This window comes from Hemiscyllium ocellatum, chromosome 35 (assembly GCF_020745735.1).
Source record: "Hemiscyllium ocellatum isolate sHemOce1 chromosome 35, sHemOce1.pat.X.cur, whole genome shotgun sequence".
Taxonomy (NCBI): Eukaryota; Metazoa; Chordata; class Chondrichthyes; order Orectolobiformes; family Hemiscylliidae; genus Hemiscyllium; species Hemiscyllium ocellatum.
Genome location: NC_083435.1, coordinates 27,586,601 through 27,608,527, shown reverse-complemented (window position 1 = coordinate 27,608,527; position 21,927 = coordinate 27,586,601). Strand labels below are relative to the sequence as shown.

General features: G+C 43.8%; 1 pseudogene; it reads right to left on the bottom strand.

Annotated features, from left to right (window-relative positions):
- LOC132832688 (netrin-G1-like) overlaps positions 1-21,927 on the bottom strand; it is a 36,824-nt pseudogene that overhangs the window by 4,107 nt on the left and 10,790 nt on the right.

Genomic DNA, 21,927 nt, shown 5'->3' with positions numbered 1-21,927 from the left:
TATGGTACCAAGGCATCAAAGATCAGGCAAATGGAATATTGCAGTTTACTGGAAACCGATAGATTAGAAAAGGGGCAAAATTTTGCTGCAGCTGTACAGGCCATCGTAAGATTACATCAGGAATACTGTACACAGTTTTGAGCTGCGTACTTTATATTAAGAAGTACTGTGAACTAGATGGAAGTGGAAAGGTAGCAAAATGGACAAGAAGCAGCTGTAAGATGACATTGGCAAAGTTGATGAAAATTTAAGGATTTAACATGCTAGAGGATAAATCAGGGATTGGGTCTCAGTGGATACTCTTCCTGCTCAAAACGAGTCATAGCGTTTGTGAGCTCCTACCTTGCTTTGGGTTTGCAACGTCGAGTGATGGGACAGTTGGACGTGGATGAATCAGCTTTGCATCAGCTGCATGAGTCAGAGGAAATCAGCAATTATTATTCCCAATTGGAGTACGTACACACACACACACACACAGAGTCATCTCCACCTCACCATCAATAAAAAAAATCAAGATATTGCAGAAAAGTAGGACTTAATGCAGCAGATTTTAAATAATATCTTCAAGGAGGAGGCAGAACGTCTCCAGTACTCAGGAACCAGAACACTTAATTTGTATACATATTTCTGCTGTAGTCAAGAGTGTGGTGTTGGACATACTCTCGCCTGTGATCTTCAGTACTTGCAGTCCTCACGTTCTCCATATTTCTGTTGTAGTATCACTTTTAGTCAGTTTGCCAAATCATAGCCACTCCTGTTTAGTAGATTGAGGTTAAACCATTCTGGATCAGTGCCAGATGTTACTGCACTCCCAATAAGTACAGAGAGTGAAGCTCATATTTGGCCATTATAGGAAGTTAGAGTCACTCTTGGTATGAGGCGTTGGTCACTTTCAGTCATTATAGTGAGTGATTGTCATCCTTCATCAGTGTGGAGAATTGTCATCATTCTTGGTTATGGTGGGGAATTATGGTCCCACTCAGTTTCTGGCCATCTCTATGAGAAGTAGTGATCAGTCTTTGTAGTGTGGAAAGCTATAGTCACTCTAATGTATTATAGAGAGTCAGTTCACCTTGGTTATTATGGAAGAGAAAGGGAGGACTGCAGATGTTGGAGATTAGAGTCAAGAGTGTGGTGCTGGAAAAGCAGAGCAGGTCAGGCAGCACCCGAGGAGCAGGAGCATTGATGTTTCAGGCAAATGCAAAGTCATGATCAGCATGGCAAGTTATACCTTTTCTCAGTCAGTTTGGGGAGTTATGGACACTCCCAGTTGGTGTTGTGAATGAATTGTCACAATCAGGTAGTATTGCTTTAAGAGTTCATTATGATAGATTGAGCAGAATGGTACAGGCAGCATGAAAATGCTTAAATAATAGAGCATGAGTTAAATTTGGGAACATACATGAACAGATTTTGGCTGGACACACTGTTCCAGTTGCTAATTCATTGTCAGAGATAGTGAGGTTGCAACAGGTTCCCATTAATCCTAGTCTCCAAAATTTTCTCCATCCATTTTCCATTGAATATTCTCACAAAAACATATTAAAAATGGCCTTTACCTGAGCTAATCATATGTTACACATATATTACAATTTCCTTGCTTCATGTTGCACCAGTTGAGGAGATAGGATTTTATTTCAGGGTAATCAAATAAGCAGACTTCAGATCTCAGTCTCTCTTCATACTTACAATCTGTTTGACCCTCACTACCTATTCACACCTACAAGCATTCTATATACTTACAGTGTGGAAACAGGCCCTTCGGCCCAACAAGTCCACACCGACCCGAAGCGCAACCCACCCATACCCCTACATTTACGGGGAATTTAGCATGGCCAATTCACCTGACCTGCACATCTTTAGGCTGTGGGAGGAAACCTGAGCACCCGGAGGGCACCCACGCAGACACGGGGAATTGAACCCGGGTCTCTGGCGCTGTGAGGCAACTGTGCTAACCACTGTGCCACCGTGCCGCCCACTAATTACACATTCTTATTGCACATTCATTTCCAATTTTCTCCTTAGCCTTTTCCACACTCGCTTCTTGCTCACCCATACGCTTATTTCTTATTGAAAAAGGCAGGGGGTTTGTGGGGAGTAGTTCAGTTCTAATACACATAAAGTTTAGCAGGTCACAGGTCAGGAAGAGAAGTTCTTACTTACAGCCGCTAGTGATGGTGTCAGGGAGGCCTGGAGAGAAAATTATTAAAAAAAACAATGTGTGTGATCTCTTATTAACAATCATTACTGATAAATGTTTACAAGCACCGCCCATTGTATAGAGTGTTCACGAGTTTGATCTCAAACTCATGAACAACTAGCTCATCAGTGAGAGGCATGCTACATTCTCAGAGCACTCCCACAGCGCTCAGTCCTGCTCAAGAAACCTGTGAGATTACTGCACAAGTACATTAGCACTATGTATAATTAAAGTACAAGTGCACCGGGTTAATATGTAAGGTGGCAGCAACCACAAAAACAGAAATTGAGCACGCACAGCACTCCCTCTCAACCCACGCACTTTAATCTCTCTCTCTATCCCTTCCCCTCCCCAGCACCACGTCATTGGACATTCATGTATCACCCTGGCGGTCGATTTTGGGATATTGCACACACAGCAATGGTCACAGCCATCCCTCCTTTCCTGCCTCCGTTTCTCCACCAGTTTCAGATATTCATTACGTCCAGGCTGGTTCTCTCTTCACCCACCTCCAACTGTTTCCAGATGTTGAACCAGCTCTTTAACATTCCACTCACACATCAGTCTCCGCCTCACTGTTGCCTCTGTGTCTGAATGCGTGTGCAGGGAGAAGATCTGTCACATTTAACTCTTACAGCTATTACCACCTCACCTGCTGCATAATGTTTAGCAATACCACCTTGCTCACTGACTCTGACCGTGTGCCGATCGAGGCCATAAATTCAGGAGAGGCTTCAATAGAATAAGTAAGGAGAAGCTGCCTCAAGTGAGAAGAAGGTCAGAAACTAGAGGTCACAGATTCGAAATAATTGGCAAAGGAACCAGAGGGGGAGATGAGGTGATTTCAGACAGCAATTGTGATCTGGACTGTACTGCCTCAGAATACAATGGCAGTGGATTCAATCAGAAATTCCAAAAATCCAATTGGATAACAAAAAAAACTTTGCTGTGAATTGAATTAGACAGAACATTCAAAGGACCAGCGCCTCTTTCATCTATATGACGAATCTGTACTATTCACTCTGTGTCTCTGTACACACATGAACACACTCTGAAACGTCCACTGGGTTGGATTTAGAATCTCCTCGATTTCAGGGTTTAGAATCAAGATGAAACATGAAGTGAAACTCCCCCTCCCCCACAGGTGCTAGGCTGGGCCGGAGAGATGTTCATTACTCACAGACATTGGCCGTCCCTTTGGGGATGGGGAGGTACGAGCCTGCTCTCCATCGTCGGCCGTGAAAACCTTTCTTGCATCGACCACAGTCCGGCCCCGTGGTGTTGTGCTCACACTCACAGCTCAGCTTCCCCTTCTTCATGACACAGTTGTTGGCGTGAAGGTTACACTTGCACCTGACAACACACAACAGCAAAGCTCCGGTCAGCTCTGTGAGAGATCACATTCTCCGCACTGGCAGCCCGCACCGACTCCCCCAACCCCAACCAAACCTCCTCCTCTCCCCATGACCAACTTTACAAAGAAACACAGTTGTCACCCCCATATATCACATTTCAATACCAGGCGAGGGTTCTGGTTGGGGTTCTGCCTGTTAGTGATCAGATTCTGAGCAGCAACAAAGGTTAAGTTGGCAGAAAGTTTGTCATCGCCTCAACAAAATGGATTTGAGTTTGCATAGCGCCTGTCACCGTCCGGCCCAAAATTAACAGCCGGCAAAAATTCACTTTAAGGGAAGCCCGTGGTAACAACAGAAATGACCAGACGTTGCATTTTATGGCGCCTTTAAGGCATCAAAATATCCCATGGCATTTACTGCAGCATTGCAAGTGAGTGAGTCTTCAGCTGTTCCGGCGTTAAATCTCTTCGCTAATCTCCCACCGATTACTAAAGCAAGGAAGATACGTTGCTGCTGTACAAAACTTTGGTTAGGCCACAGCTGCAGTTAGATACAGATATAGATATAGAATCCCTGCAGTGTGGAACAGGCCCTTCAGCCCAACAAGTCCACACCAATCCTTCGAAGAGTCACCCACCCAGACCCATTCCCCTACTGCTCTACATTTACCCCAGACTAATACACCTAACCTACACATCCCTGAACACTATGGGCAATTATAACATGGCTGATTCGCCTAACCTGTGCATCTTTGGACTGTGGGAGGAAACTTAAGCAGACACAGGGAGGATGTGCAATCTCCACACAGACAGTTGCCTGAGGTGAGAATCAAACCTGGGTCCCTAGTGCTGTGAGGCAACAGTGCTAACCACTGAGCCACCGTGCCACCCACATTTCTGTGTGCAGTTCTGGTCACCACACTATAAGAAGGATGTGATTGCACTGGAGGGTGTGTAGAGGAATTTCACCAGGATGTTATTTGGGATGAAGCATTACCTACGAAGAGATGGCTAAACAGGTACCTGATTGAGGTGTGTAAGATTATGAGGAGTATGGACAGTGTGGATAGGAAGCAGCTGTTCCCCTTAGTCAGACAGGCAGAATTTTAAGAAAAGCAGGAGGTTTAGAGGGAATTTGACAAGAAAAGTATCCACCTAGAGGATGGTTGGAGTCTGGAATGCCCTGCTTGGGAGAATAGTATCACAGAATCCCTACAATATGGAAAAAGGCCATTTGGCTCATTGAGTCCAAAATCCCAAAGCGCATCTCACACAGACCAACCCTATCAAGTTGCCTATGTGCAGGTTAGGAATAACTGTAGAGTATCCGGATAGGAGAATGTGTTTGGGTGGGCTAATCTTCAGAGGGTCAGTGTGGATTTGTTGGGCTGGAGGGCCTGTTCCCTCATTGTAGAGTTCTATAATTTAACTGTGGCTGAAGGAGACGTCTGTACAGCTTCCAAAAAAGCTTATGTGAGAATTGATTTGGGTGGCACGGTGGCACAGTAGTTAGCATTACTACCTCACAGCACCAGAGACTCGGGGTCAATTGCCACTTCAGGGGACTATCTGTGTGGAGTTTGCATATTCTCCCTGCGTCTGCATGGGTTTCCTTCCACAATCCAAAGATGTGCAGGTTAGGTGAATTGGCCATGCTAAATTGCCCACAGTGTTACGTGCATTAATCAGGTGTAAATCTAGGGTAGGGGAATGGGTCTGGGTGGGTTACTCTTCGGAGGGTTGGTGTGGACTTGTTGGGCCAAAGAAACTGTTTCTACACTGTAGGGAATCTAATCTAATCTATCTCAGTAACCCGACATTTCCCATGACCCAATCTACCTAACCTACAGGTCAATAGACTGTGGCAGGAAACCAGAGTACACAGAGAAAACCCATGCATACATGAGGAGAATGTGCAGACTCCACGCAGACAGTTGCCTGAGGGTGGAATCAAACCCAGGTCCTTGGTGCTGTGAGGCAGTGCCACCATGTCACCAAATTTCACCATCTGCCTGGACGGGATTTGAGCCCACGGCCCCAGAACATTACCTGTGTTTCTGGATGAACTACCTAACAACAATACTACACAGCCTTCATCACTCCTGATTCTAGAGGGAGAGGCAGGAAATCACACAATCTTTAAAAGATATATGGATGAACAGTGGAAATTCCATAACATTTAAGGCTATGGATTAAGTTCTCCAAAGTGGGATGTATGTAAATAAGCCAGCAAAGGTTCAACGGGCTGAAAAACCTCTTCTACGCTGCATGACTCAATGACTATGCCCCTTTTCTCTTCCAATACTTCAATACTGCCTCTTTGGCTAAGCTTTTGGTCATTTCCTTTCCTTGACACAGCGTCAACACTGTGTCTGCATTACACTCCTATAATGACTTTACAATTTTTGTTACTACATTAAGTATGCTACATAATTACGACCTACATTTGTTGGAGATTTGGAAAGGCCTAAATTGTTGGGATGGTCTGCCTACCAATAGATGTGGGACATTGTTGTCACTGATTCTGTGTTAATAGCATCAAGCCTCTGCTTAATTTACAATCAAAGCAAAGCTTCAAAATCTACAGATTTTACAGTGCACGTTGTATTAATTGCCAGTTCTGAGCACGTCTTATGAAAGTAAGCAAAACCCATACAGCTCCTTGGAGACAAATGAATGGCAACGTAAACAATTTCCTGCTCCTGTTCTCTAATTAGTCACTGAAGATTCTCCTTGATTAAAAGCTTGAGTGAGTCTCATAGAAGCCAAGTGTAGAATAATCAGATATTACTCTAGACATGCAAACAAAATGGGAGCAGAAATAGACCAGCTTGAGTCTCTCCCTCATTCAATAAACTCATGACTTATCAATCTGTGTTTCAATTTTGATATTCCCATATACCACCAGTAACCTCTGCCTAACAAAAATGTAATCAACTCTGCCTTAAAAATGTTTAATGACTTGCCTCACCATTTTCTGTGGTAGAGTTCCAAAGTTGAACATACCTCAAAGAGGTAAAGATTTTCTGCTCATCTGTGTCCCAAAAGGATGATCCTTGATGTTAAAACACTCAGGTCTTGATTGACCAACAAGAGGAAATGTCATTTTCTCAAGCACCTTGTCAAGACCATCCAATATCTTACACATTTCAATCAAGTCACTCCACTGCTTTCCAAATAAGCCCAGTTTGTCCAGACTACCTATCGATGAGACAACCATCTCTATTCCAAGTATCAATCCAGTAAACCTCATCCAAAGTTGCTCCACTACATTTACATCCTTCCTTAAATATGGAAACCATAACAGCACAGACTATTCCAAGTGTGGTCTCACCATTGGACTGTATAAATAAAGCACAACATTTATACTTTCTTGCTCAATTCCTTTTACAATGAAAGTTCACATCCTGTTAGCTTTCTTGATTACTTGCTGCACCTACATAATAACATTATCTGACTGATTCATGAAACCATTCAAAATCGCTTTGCTCCTCAGTCTCTCTCCATTTAATTAACACTCTGCATTTTCATTCTTCCAGTTAGCATGAACTTCACATTTTTCACATTATAATTTCTCTAGCAGATATCTGTCCACTAACTCAAACAATCTATATCTGTCTGCAATCCTCTTGTCTTCTTCATAACATAATTTCATACCCAAGTGTATGTAAGTGAAAGTAACTCCAATACCTTCACTCCACTCATCTGTTTGTTTGATGTAAATTGTAAGAAGATGAATCCCCACACAAGCACTTCATCCATCATATTCTACAATCAGACAGGGAACCACTTGTACATACATTGTTTTTTGTGAACCAGCCAGAAATACTAATGTGTTACCCCATTAATTTGCAACAATAACCTTTGATGTGGCACATTATCAAATGTGTTCTGGAAAACCAAATATGGTAAGGTGACAAACTCCTGTTAATCCTCAGTTCATATTCCTCCTTTAATGAATTCCATAAAAAAAGGTAAAACCTGATTTCTCCTTTATTAAACCATGCTGACTCTTCCAAAACATCTTGAGTTTCTGAAAGTGTGTGGATATAATCTCTGTAACTGTCAATCTAACTGACCGGTATTTCCATATTTTCTGCTTCTCTACTTTCTTGAATACAGGGCTTAAACTTGGTGCTTTCTAGTCTCCTGGAACCTTGTCTGAATTGAGGAAGGTTTGTAAAACTAACAACATTACATCTACTTACTGATTAGCCCTCTCTTTTCCAACACTAGGATGAAGTCAATTTTGCTCGCAGCTCCATCAGTTTGCTTAAAATTGCTTCACTCATGACTAATTTTACTAAGTTCCTCTCTCCCTTCTACTTTCTCAATTATAGCTGTTACTAGTGTGCTTTCTTGTTGCTTGATACTAAGGTCAAAACAAAATATTTGCTCATTTCCTTATTATCTATCAGAACTTGCTCAGTCACACTGTCTAGCCAACCAACATTCTTTCATTTACAATTTACCTTTTTAGCTACTTCATGGAATCCAAAAAGTGTAGACCTTTCAGCCATTGACTTCACATTGATCCTCTGTAAATCATTCCAATCAGAACCACTCCCCAAAACCCTGCATTTCAAATGTGTAATCTACCTAACCTACAAAGACTACTATGAGCAATTTAATATGGCCAATCCACCTAATCTATACATCTTTGGACTGTAGGAGAAACCCAGAGCAACCAGGGGAAACCCATTCAGAAATGGGGAGAATGTGCAAACTCCACACAGACAGACGCTCAAAGTTTGAATTAAACCTTGGTCCCTAGAGCTCATACCAACTGAAACTCTTGCCATTCATTTCTTACATTACTAGCTAGCTTCCTCTCAAACTTTAACTTCTTCTGCCTGATTAATCTGATACTAAAAGATGACTGTATGTTCTAACTCATCATCTGGTGTATTTCTAAGCTTTCTTTCCTTGCCCTTTAATAATGTCATTCTCTGACTTTCATCTCCTATATTGCTATTATCCTTTCTTACATTTACTCTACTTCTTGATAATTCACCTCCATTTACATTTGATTCCTTGTCACCACCTTTCAGTTAAAATGCTTTACCTTCCCATGTATGCAGTTCTTAAGAATGCTGATCCTAGCACAGTTGAGGTGTAGACTAACCCAATGGTATAGATCCAAATTGCACAGTACTGTTGCCAGTGACCCAAAAGTCTGAACCATAGTCTTTCTTCCAGAGCAGACATTTATCCATATATTTCCCTGTCTAATTTTATGTATCCTATGTCAACTTACATGTGACTTAGGTAAATGTCCAGAGATTTTAATTTTTGAGGTTCTGCTCTTTCTTTTTAGTGCCTAGCTCGTCACAGACTTTATGCGGATCATAATTCCTAGTTTTGTCTATGTTGTTGGCCCTGAGCCAATGTCCTGAATTCTGGCACTATGTAAAGATCACAACCAACTGGACTCTCCCTCTTTTGTGCAGAGAATGTTGTCAATCAACTAAATAGACTATCACCTATTAATATGATCTTCCTTGTTGCTCACTAACTTGAATGTCTTCCTATACCATAGGACCATGATCTATTAGCTCATCCATCCAGCATCCTAAACCATCATCCAAACAGACTGAGTGATCCTCAAAGCTACTGGGCAATTGCAGATGCTGAAACTCCTGCACTCTGCCTTACCTTATCTGCATCACTTGCAGTCATACTCTCCCATACATGACCACTGATCAAGAACCTACCCAGCTAGTGTGACTGCCTCATGGTGCAAAGAATTCTTCACTCTCGCCGATACATCATAGTGCCTGTAGTCATAAACTTTGAACTGAAGGTGTTCAGTTTCGAACATGTACTGCATACTTGTTTGCCCTGGAGGACAATGACATCCAGGAGCACCCAGACGCTACAAACATTGACACATTGCCTATTCTGCCATTCTAATTAATTTGTATGTTCACTTATGTATACTGACTTTTATATATTTTGTTAACTTACAACCAATTTGTATACTATGTTAAAGCTTAAGAATAGAAAAAGATCATAACCACTTACCAGAGAGTAACCAAACAACTTGCTCCTTTCTCTGCAGTACAGCAAGAACCAATTCTGTACAGCTCTGCTGACTCTAGGTCTGCCTCTGACTGCGTGTCTTGGACTCCTCTCATCCCTGCTCCTCCAGGTGATACTCACTGCCTGCCTTAGCTCTTCTAGTTGATACTGACTGTCTCTTGAAGGGTCCTTCTGCCTGGTCTTCTATATGGTTTTGGATTCCTGGCTCAGAATCTTTTCTCATGTGCTCCTCAGCATAATATTGACTGCTTGTTTAGGAGTCCCCAGCATGTCCATTCCTCTACATGATGCTGACAGACTGTTTGATGTCCTCTCACCCACTCCTCTAGACTATATTTACTGTCTAATGGTGGGTCCTCTCATATACTCCCCTCGGTGATGCTGACTGCCTGTTTTGATGTCCTTTCACCCACTCCTCTAGATGCTGGTGCCTCCCTGTCTTAGGTTCTTTGTCTCACTTGCTCATTTAGTGAATGATTGAGTTCTGGAGATTGTGCTTTGGGTAAATGGGAGCTCAGTGATTGAAACTGAACAGAAATTGAGGACAAAGGAAGTGGTCATCAGAATAATTCAGAGGATTTTCAGTGGTTTTGACAGGGCAACTAAGGAGAAACTGTTTGTGATGGCACTAAATCCAGTAGCCAGAGGAATAATACATGTTGAAGATAATGGACACAAGAAACAGAGGGGGAGATGAGCGGATTGTTTTTCATGCAATGAGTTCCTGAGATCTGGAATCTGCCGCCTGAAGGGAGAGAGAAAGTGATGATAAAATACATTTCAGAAGAAAATTGGGTAAATAATTGAAGGTGAAATGTTCGCTGAGATAGGGGTGTTATGTGAAAAATTTGGAGAGATCATTCAAAGAGATTGCACAGATAGAATGTCTTGAATGACTTCTTTTCTGTACTGGTGGATTCTCCGATTCCTGATGAGGCATGGAGTTGGCAGTGTTGAAAGGAATGGGTCAGAAATTGCCTTGCTGCTCACTGAGCATGAAAAGAGATCCTCACGGTGAACCAGATATCAGAACTGTAAAAGATCAGAGCCAAGCTCATCAGCAAGGAGAGGGGGAGCTGTCACAGTGCTACTCTATACGGGCTGTCACTCAACCACTCAGCAAAGGCTTCACAATTCACATGGGCAGCTGACAGCGCTAAGTGGGCTGTGGGCTATGAGGAATTTCTATGCATCTCCATAAAACCTCTCCAGTTACTGAGAGCTCGCATCAGTGACCCTGAGCAAAAGCAGCGAGGTGCTCCCACATTCCAAGAATCTCAACATAGAGTGAAAGTTCTCAATATTCCAGTACAGGTAGCATGAGCCTAGGTGTTAATACAGGAAGTAAGGATATAGATGTTAACGCAGATAGCATGACTCCCAATGATGGAATGGATGGAATAAATCCAGATGTTGGCACAGAGAGCATAGATCCAAATGCTGGCATGGCCAGTGAGAATCCAGATGATAACACAGATATAGTGAAACCAGATGTTAGTGCACATAGAGTGAATTCAGATGTTTGCACAGAGAACATTACCATAGATGTTGGCACAGATAGAGTCAAGCCAGATGTTAGTGTTGCTAGTGTAAACACAGATGATTGTACAGGGACCAGTAATCAGATGTTGACACAGATAGACAGAAACAAGATGCTTCCATGGATAGCATGAATCCAGATGTTAGCCCTAATAGAAGCACACAATATTCACTCTGACAGCTATCCTCAGATTCTCCTGTCAACGTGCCCCTTGATATTGCTCCCCAGATGTTAGTCCTAATGATGATCACCTAAGTATCGACCCACATGGTGCTCCCAGTTGTTCTCCAGGCGCAGGCCCCATATATTTCCCCCAATCATGTTCCCCAGTCATTGAACCTAACAATGACCCAAAGGAGACCCAGATGTTGACCTTGATAATACCTCCAGATGTTTCCTGTCATGGTAACCCTCATTAGTGTCCCCAGGTGGACCCCCCTTGCTAGTTCACCTCTAGATGTTGGCACTTTGGCTGCTTCCCAGATATAGACCCTGACCCCGTGCTCCCTGGAGGTGGACTGTGGGCTGTGACCCTGCCCAGAAAGGACTGTGGAGCTCTCACCGGCCACGGATGTCCAGGTTGGAGATGGCGTAGAAGTACTTGGAGAGATTGTGGGGGTCGACGTTGGTGGGTCCAGTGGCCGGCCGCAGCAGTCGGAGCCGCAGGTCGGTCAGGGTGAAGAAATCTCTCAGCTCCTTGGTGGTGTCCAGTTGGCCATACAGTGAGGCCATGTCCCCAAAGCGGGGACCCCCGAACAGAGCCAGACGTTGCTGGATCTCAAAACGGACCATCTTGTCCACCTTCCACACGTAGCCCCTGGAGTACTCCTCAGTGCAGATGATGTCCAGCACCGAGGCAGCCCTCAGATCCCCGGCCTTTCTCGGCTCCATCCCGAAGGAGTTGAGGCAGTCAGCTGCATAGAACTGGTAGGGCTGCCAGCTCCGCCCATGGTCCAGGGACTTCTCCAGGACCATCTGCTCCGGCCGGCCAGACTCAAAGGTGATGATGATGTCTTCGGTCAGCTCAATGCTCTTCCCCCAGGACAGTGTGATGTTGACCACCAGGGGCTTGGGGAAGCTCCTCCAGGACACACTTTGCCAAAAGCTGGTGGGAATCCTGCCTTCGTCATCCAGCATCAGCTCGGGAGGGTGGGCCAACTCAGGCGTGTGAGCATCACACTCATTGTTGCACATGTACGGGTTCTCCTGGAACAGAGAGGGGAATGGCATGGGTTAGACACAGAGTAAAGCTCCTCTACATTGTTCCTATTAAATACTGCCAGTACAGGTACAACAGAGGGTTAGATCCAGAGTAAAGCTCCCTCTACATTGTTCCTACCAAATATTCCCAGGACAGTAGAGCAGAGGGTGAGATACAGAGTAAAGCTCCCCCCTACACAGTCCCTTTCAAATGCTCCCAGGATAGGTACAGCACAGGGTTAGATGCAGAGTAAATGCTCTACCTTCGCAACAAATACACTCAGGGCAGGTACAGGATAGGTTTAGATACAGAGTAAAGTTTTCTTTATACTGTCTCTATCAACTACTCCCAGGGCATATATAGCATGGGGTTAGAGACAGAGTAATGCTTCTTTTAAACTGTCTCCCTCAAATCGTCACAAAACAGTTTTAACACAGAGTTAGATACAGATTAAAGCTCTCTATACCCCATCCAAATAATACCCCAGAACATGCACAGCATGGCTAGACACAAAGCAAACCTACATCGACAATTGTTTCTATCAAATACGCCCAGGATAGGTGCAGTCCAGGGTGAGATACAGAATGACATTTTCTCTACATTGTTCCTGTCAAATACTGCTGGGACAGACACAGCATTATTTCAAATACAGAGCAAAGCTCCTGCGACATTGCCTCAATCCAATGCTTCCAGGATGGGGGGAGCAACGCATGGTTTCATACAGAGCAAAGCTTCCACTCCAATGTCCCTATCAAAACACACACATCAGAACAACAAGAAGTAAAACTTGCTTTACATTGTCCCTTTCAATATCCCCAGGAAAGGTACAGCATAAGGTTAGACACAGAGTAGAGTTCCCTTTCACTGTCTCCATCAAATATTTCCAGGGCAGTTAGAGTAAAGCTCACTTGACGCTTTTTTAAAATGAAAGTATTGCCCCATGACATTGTTTCCATCAAACACTGCCAGGATATTAACAGCATAAGGGATAGATACTTCTGCTCTGTCTCCTTCAGTTACTCCCAAGGCAGGTATAGCACTTGGTTAAATGCAGAGTGAATCCCTTTCTACTCTTTAAACTGAATGTAAAACTCTCTCTACACTGTCTCCATTGAACATTTTCAGTGCAGGTATTGCATTGGTTAGATACAGAGTATTCCACCCTCTGCACTGACATGGAATATAGGAATATCCTCACAGTCCAATTATTTCCAGGAGAAGTTTTTCATAAATCTGTCAGTGCTCCATCACATTGCACTCTGTGTTGGACAGTTAGACAATGGGATAATTATATCACTGTTGTGTTGAAGAATGATGTTCACTGTCTAACTAAAAATAGTTTCACATCAGCAAAATATTTACAGCCATGAGTTATAAAACAGCACAGGATTTGGGAAGCAAATGCTATTCCTCGAGTAGACTGCAGGATCATGGAGAAATAGCAGGGGGAGTGGGACTAGATAGATCTTTCAGAGGATTTGCATAAGAAAAATGCTTTGAATGACCACATTCTGAACAATGTCCATCCCCTGACTTTCACAATTATAAATTAGGTTGGTGTGTGCCTTAGAGGAAAACATGGAGGCAATGGTATTACCCTTGATGAGCTTTGAGTCAGAGCCATAGAGATGTACATCATGGCAACAGACCCTTTGGTCCAACTCATCCATGGTAACCAAATATCCTAACATATTTGGCCCATATCCCTCCAAACCCTTCCTATTCATATACCCATCCATATGCCTTTAGACATTGTAATTGTACCAACCTTCACTACTTCCTCTGGCAGCTCATACCATGCACGCAGCACCCTCTGTGTGAAAAAGTTGCCCCTTAGGTCCGATTTTAAGGTTTTCTCTCTCATCCTAAACCTATGCCCTCTAATTTTGGACTTCCATGCCCTGGGGCAAAGACCTTGATATTCACCCTCTCTATACCCCTCATGATTTCATAAACCTATATAAGGTCACCCTTTAGCCTCGAGTGCTCAAGGGAAAACAGCTCCAGCCTATTCAGCCTCTCCCTATAGCTCAAACCCTCCAACCCTGACAACATCCTTGTAAATCTTTTCTGCACTCTTTCAAGTTTCACAACATCTTTCCTGTAGCTATGAGACCAGAATTGAGTGCAGTATTCCAAAAGTGGCCCAACCAATATCCTGTACAGCCGCAACATGACTTCCTAACTCCTATACTCAATGCACTTACCAACAAAGGCAAGAGCACTAGCTTTCTTCACCATCCTGTCAACCTGGGACTCCACTTTCAAGGAACTATGAACCAGCACTTCAAGGTCTCTTTGTTCGGCAGCAGTCCCCAGGGACCTTACTGTTAAGTGTATGAGCGTTACCCTATCAAAATGCACACCTCATTTTTGTGTAGATAAAAATCCTCCTTCTTTGGGTCTTCTAGATTATGAAGGGAGTGTGTTTGGAATGTGCTGTAGATAGGCCTTAACGAGTTGCTTCAATGAATCTTGCACATGGGGCACACCTACAGCCATCGTGCGCTGGTGGTAGAGAGTGTGGAGTTTGTGATGTATCGCGAAAAGATTTCGAGTAAATCGTTGTCGTTAATCACGAACTCCATGCAGAACGCAGCCGCCGTGCGTTGATGGTGGCGAGCGGAGTTGCGGGTGATGCTTTCTCAGGAGCCTGGGAGAGTTGCTCCTGCAGTGAGACCCGGGAACGGCGGCGCTATCTGAATTCTGCAACATCGTCCTGTCGAAAACGATTCCACCTGCAAACCATGTACGAGTGAAATCTGTTTCATAGTAGATGTTTGCGGCAATTAAACAAACTAATGTGTGTGCTGAAGACGGAGAGTGTAGTAACACACAGAGAATCGAGAACAATTAATGTATAATTGCCACAGCATCGGCTAAGGAAATTAACCAAAGCTACAGATTAGGGGAGGAAATATTTTTAGTCCTTTATGTAAGTCAAATTGAGTGAATACGAGTAACCGAACCCAAAAGCTGCGTGGAGTATAAATGAATAATTTAACAGTACAGATGTTAAGTGCTCCTGAATCGCTGTATGCTCGATACATCATTAACAGCTCAGTGTCCCAGTCCTACACCTGATGCTTCTCAATAATGATGCTGTTTCAACAGCGAGGAATCTCGAGTGTCAGTCGCTGGTGGGAGTTCAGTATAAAATCACAGTGGGAGTGAATCTCACTCTTTGCATTATCTCTCGTTCCCAATCGGACCACAATTTGCAATAAGATTGCTTGTTTTCCGTTTTACCCTGCATCAGTTTGTGTCGGGGTCACCATCAGACTGTTTCAAATCTCGGGCTGATCGATTCCCTCTCCCTCTGTGACCTTCTGCTCCTGGGAAAACACTGTTGCCTTTAGCCTTACTTACATTTTAGCCTCCCCTACCCCCCCACTCGTGGCCTACAGTGGACACCAGCAACAGCTCAGTTTTAAAATTCTCGTCCTGGTGTTCAAATTCCTGGTCTCGCTCTCAACGCCTCCAGACTACATTCCTCCCAAACCCTTGCCTTTCTTCAATTCTGGCCTTATCGAGCATCGTCCCATTTCAAAAATGGGTGTTATGCTGCACAGTCCCGTCTCACCCTACGGTTCCTTTCGTAACCCCACCCCTTGGACGCACTCCCTTCCATTCAGTCACTCTTAAAAAAGAGAATCACTCCACCCCTCCTAAGATGTGGCTCGTTATCAATTCCTGTCTGACTTCTTCCTCTGCAAGGAACCTTGGGAATATCTAATTACTGTTGACGGTGCTACATAAATACAAGTTGTTGTTGAACCAGTAATTGATCATCACCACCCGGCCAAGCTAGAAACCCAATCCGTTCTGGCTGCGTCATCACGGGAAGGGAAGAGCTTTTAATATGAAGGATCGTATATTTCAGAAACTGTTCCTGTCACGGTAGAGTGTAAACGCAGGCTCTTATGAATCATTGTTACTGCAACAAATCCACTCACCCCCTGACGTTTATTTCAGAGCTTTAAGTGCTGTTATCTTGGATTTACAACGTGTCGTGTGACTGAGATCCTGTCGCTATCGCTAACTAAAGCATTCGCTATCGGCACGGTTCATTCCCCTGGCTAATGATGTTCATTAGCAGGTTATTAAAGACAGAAGTTACTGGCTCCGTAAAGTTCACTCCCACAGAATCTTGTTACTTCCAAGCAGCGAGTAATTTGTCCTTTGTTCGAATTAATTTAAGCACTGGAAAATATCCCAAAGTGTTGCGCGGGAGCATGAATTAAGAGGGAGTGAATGGAACTGTGTCCCGTAGGTAGTATTAAGACTGGTGATGGATGGGGGTGGAGTAAAGGATGCAGCTCGACATTACTTTCTGAGCTTACCATGAAGATCTCGCCTTCTCAACCTCTCCCTTCACCCGGGGAGCGGTGAACAACGTTGGGTCCAACTAATAAAAGAGCAGCCCTATGGTCCTCAGGGATGATGGCAAATATTCTTTGTCACATGCCGTGGTTGTGAAACGAGCCCTAGAAATGTACGTTTATTTCTATAGAACTGTGTTCATTTTCAGTTTCACTGACCCTTAGCAGTTGCCGCTCAAGATGCTGACTCCAAGTGGTGTCTACAAACAATTAGGTTGAGATCATTTAAAAAAAACATACATATTCTGGCCATTTGGCTTAACTAGTCCACGGTGATGTTTATTTAGCATACCAGCTTCCTCTTCAGTTTCAGCCCATGAACGTATCCTTTATTTATTTCCCCCCTCATCTGTGCTCCTCGCTTATTCTCAAACTTCTCTGTTATTAGCCTCCCCCGCTCCTTGCGGTGCTGACTTCCTCACTGTCATTATTTTCGTGGATTTCTTTACCTCCTAATTCCCACCTGGATTTATTACTGATGTTTTCCTAGTCTGCTCCCACAATTGGGAACACCTCCTTTGCATTCACCTCATTAAACCCTTTCATCATTTCGAAGCCCTCCACCATCCCCAGCACTGGAGCGCTGTTCAACCTGTCACAGCTCCACTGTGTTGGACTGAAGTCAGTGCAAAACCAATCTGATGCAGCAAAGAAATGTTGAGTGCAGCGAAATGATTGTTACTAAGAATCCGGAGAAGCTGTGTTCAAATCCCCTCAGTGGGCAGATTGAGAATTTGATCTCCATTTTAAAATTCCAGGAAGCAGTAAACATCAGATTGCAATGGAATTCCAACTAGGCCAAGAATGTCCTTCAGGAAGGGGAACCTGCTTTTGAACAGTCTTTTGATTTCCCAGGTTACAACAGGCAGATCCATCAGAACTGACATTTGGTCTCAGCTGACTCCCGGTGATGGACGTGTCATGTGATCCACATTATTGACAGGGCCCTAGTCCACTATTCCTGAAAAATGACAGTCACTTTACATTAGACACCGAGCTTTAACATTTGCTGCTCTAGTCTTGAACAGTACATGGCTCCAGCCCCACACGATGCTGTTGATTCTTAACTCCTTTCTAATTACACCACCATAACCAGGAGTCCTGGGTGTCTTTGTACACCAGTCACTGCACGCAGGTGCAACAAGCAGTGAAGAAAGCAAATTGAATCCTGACTCTCATAGGAAAAGAATGGGAGGATATGAGCAAGGGTGTTTTGCTGCAATTGTACAGGGCTTTGGTGAGATCACACTTGGAATTCTGTGTGCAGTTTTTGGTCTCCGTATATGAGGACGGATGCACAAGAGGGAATGTTTACCAAATGGATTCCTGGGATGGCAGGACTTAGTCTGAACTAAGACTGCACTGTTTGGGAATTTATTCATTGGAGTTTTGAATGATGAAAGGGGATCCCATAGAAACCCATGAAATTCTTACAGGGCTTGACAAGGTAAATACAGAAATGATGTTCCTGATGACTGGAGAGTCCAGATCCAGGGGTCACAGTCTAAGGATATGAGCTAGGCCATTTCGAACTGAGGTAAGGAAAAACATTTTCTCCCAAGGAGGGGTGAGATCGTGGAATTCTCTGCCGCGGAAAGCAGTTAAGACAAACGCATTGCAGGTTTTCAAAGAGTTTAGATTAGATTCCCTACAGTATGGAAACAGACTCTTCTGCCCAACAAGTCCACTCCGACGAGTAACCCACCCAGATGCTATATTTACCCCTGACTAGGGCCCCTAGCACTATGGGCAACTTAGCATGTCTTTGGACTATCGGAGGAAGCCCACACAGACACTGGGAGAATATGCAGATTCCACACAGGCAGTTGCCCGAAGTGCGGATCGAACACGGGTCCCGAGCGCTGTGAGGCAGCAGTGCTAACCACTGAGACACCGTGCTGCCCTTAAGACTGAAAGGATCAAAGGATATGGAGAGAAAGTGAGGGACCAGTTGGATGGTCAGCTGTGACAATATTGAATGGTGGAGCAGGTTCGAAGGGTCAAATGGCCTGTCTCTGATCCTTTTTTTCCCCTCTCGTTCCGTGTTTTCAATCGTACACAATACTGCAGACGCTTGACTACCTCCTGAAATGGCACAGCATGTCACCAAACCCACTACCAAAGATATTCATGGTGGCTGGGGACGGGAATAAGTTGCCGTGACTCCGACATTCCGAGATTAGATTTCCAAAAGGGAGAACCGTTCTATGCCAAGGTCTTGTGAGGCAGCTCGATGGAAATCTAAGCACTGGAATTTAATTACGAAGGAAGTGAGCTGATAGAAATGAATGTTTGCACAAGTTAATGAAACTCAGAACTCTGCACCTGGTGTTTGTGTCCAAACATTTCAGAAGTGAGAAGACTAGGTAGAGGTTTCAGCGAATAGAACGCACACGAGAGAAAGAATGAGCATCTATAGTAAATCTCTTCCAAACAGTGATGTAAATCCCACATTATTGCCAGGACGCTGTGTAGGTCAGTCCTTATACAGCACAGTCACCTTTCACTAGACGCTGCACTTTCAATTTAAATCCCCTCCCCCATTCACTCAATGGGTGATTCGTTTCTAATAAAGTGTCTCTAGGAAAAGCCAATCATCTCAGACTAATCTCCCTACTGGACCCAGCTTCATTCCGCTTCATGAGTGTGAGCAATTTGTCACATAGCCCACCGATTCATTGCGAAACTGGATTGAAGCAACAGCTTTAAAACCTGTGTTTATTTTCTATTCCAGTGCTGAGCAGGGTATTGGAGAGGAGGGGGTGAATACAATAACAGCTAACAGCAAGAGCTCAAAGACATCTACAAAAGAGAAAGAATTTCTGGTGTACAAGTAAGGTGGAAAAGGGATGAAAGATAGAGAGGTGCAAGCTTGCGCAGAGCAGGATCCCACAAACGGCAATGATATAATGAGGGATATATTATTGAGGGGGATAAATATTTCTTGAAGAGACGGAGAACTCGGAACTCTACAGCAAATATCTCTGGCATTGGGATTGAACTCTCGACCTTGCCTGTCTTTTTGTATCTGTATTTATAATTAAATTTTCGTGTGGGCATTACAGAGAATGAGAAACAGAATAACAGGAGATGGAACTGAGACTCCTCATCATTCAAACTGGTCGATAAATAAATCCATCCACTGATGACAGGGTCTGGGGTCAGTCAGTCATTGTCACATCAGCCAATAAATAATTCTTCAAAGATTGTCCCACTAAGCTGCTAAAGTGAACAGAACATTCCCAAAGGGAACAGTGCAGTGAGGGAGGTCTGATCCAGGGGGAAAAAAAGAGGCTTGTAAAGTTTAATGTGTAGCCTGGTTTATTGGGTCAGTGGTAGGTGAGTGAGAATTTGGTCAAAGTGAGGATTAACAGGGGAAAAGTCTCTGGCCCCAGATCACTTATTGCTGTCTGTTGCAGACCCTCCCATGTGAGAAACAAAATTTTGTCACTGAAGAATAGACTGTAATATTACTGTGCAAATGATTGGCTTGACCAGACGAAAATCCCATTGATTCTTCAAATTTGCTTCAAACATGCACTTTTAAGACAGCAAAACGTATTGATGACTCATGCAGTACAAATGGAGACCATTCAGCCCATTGTACCCATCCTGACCCTGAGAAACTAATCAAAATTGGTTAAAGAAAAGTCACGACATCTGGAAAGAAGGAATACTGTGTACAGTTCTGGCCGCCACATTACCAAAAGGATGTGGACACTTTGCAGTGCAGAGAAAGTCTACGAGGATGTTGCCTGGTATGGAAGGTGCTAGCTATGAAGAGAGGTTGAGTAGGTTAGGTTTATTTTCATTAGAAAAAAGGAGATTGAAGGAGGACCTGATTGAAGGGTATAAACAGGGTGGATAAAGACAAGCTTTTTCCCAGGGTGGAGGATTCAATAATGAGAGGTCACTCTTTCAAGGTGAGAGGTGGAAAGTTTTAGGGGAATACATGCGGCAAGTACTTCACACAGAGGGTGGTAGAGGCAGGCATGGTAGATTCATTTAAGATGTGTCTGGACAGAAGCATGAGTAGGTGGGGAGCAGAGGGATACAGATGCTTAGGAACTGGGCGACAGGTTTAGACAGTACATTTGGATTGGCTCAGGCTTGGAGGACCGAAGGGCCTGTTCCTGAGCTGTAAATTTTCTTTGACCTTTGTTCTTTGTTCAAAGGAAAACAATTGCTGGATTATCGAAGAAAGAGCAGCAGAATACGACTGGTTGGATAGCTCTTTCAACAAGCTTGCATCAATGGGTTGAATGGTCACTTTCTATGCTGCAAGGCATTACATTGAGAAGCAAAGGAAGAGACAATATAAACAATCCTGAGAGAACCTGGTTATTAGCTCACCTGCTGGTGGATCTTGCTCTGCTGAAATTGGCTACTGCATTTGCAATTCAGTGACTGAATTTTGAAATGTATTGCACAGGCAATGACGCACTTTGGGACCTTGTAAGGTAGTGAATAGTTCAATACCAATGCAAGTCTTAATGTTAAAGATGAAACCCAGAAACTCAACATTAACATTCATCGTCTGTCATGGCTCACTTGGATTTTTTTTAGAGTTGCTGCTGGGACTCAGAAATAATTGGCTGTCAGAGATTTAGCTGCATAAGTCAGACTGTGTTTCGACAGAAGTACTGATGATCCTCCCTTTGTGAGTGAACCTCACAACACATGTAGCGAATGTAGTGAATGGCTCAAGCAATTCTGAATGGTTTCAGAGGAGACTCTTCAGAATTCCCAAGACTTAAGCCAAATGCCAGGGGACTGAAATGCAGTAAATGTGATTCCTAACTTCAGGCCTGGGACAATGAACCATTGAATCATAGAGCCACAAGCTTCGCTTCCATTGTTGGGAATGAGTTGAAAACTTTTGTGAGACAGAATATGAGGGACACCTTGGGAAACATGAGTGAATTCAGTGGGAGTCATAATTGATTTCTGAATTGAATTTAATTGAAGAGATGACCAGCCAAATGATGGAAGGAGATGATGGATGTTATCTTCCCTGGTTTCAGGAAATTGATTAACTGCATCCCAGAATAAGCCATTGGGGAAGGCCCAAGGCCAAAGGGACTGGATGGCTGGATTGCAATGCAGAGTGGTGCCAACAGCACCAGTTTAATTGGCTGAGGTCACTGTGAAAGCTCAACTTTCTCAACCCTTGCCCCTCGCCTTTGGCGTGGCTGTTTAGCAGTACCA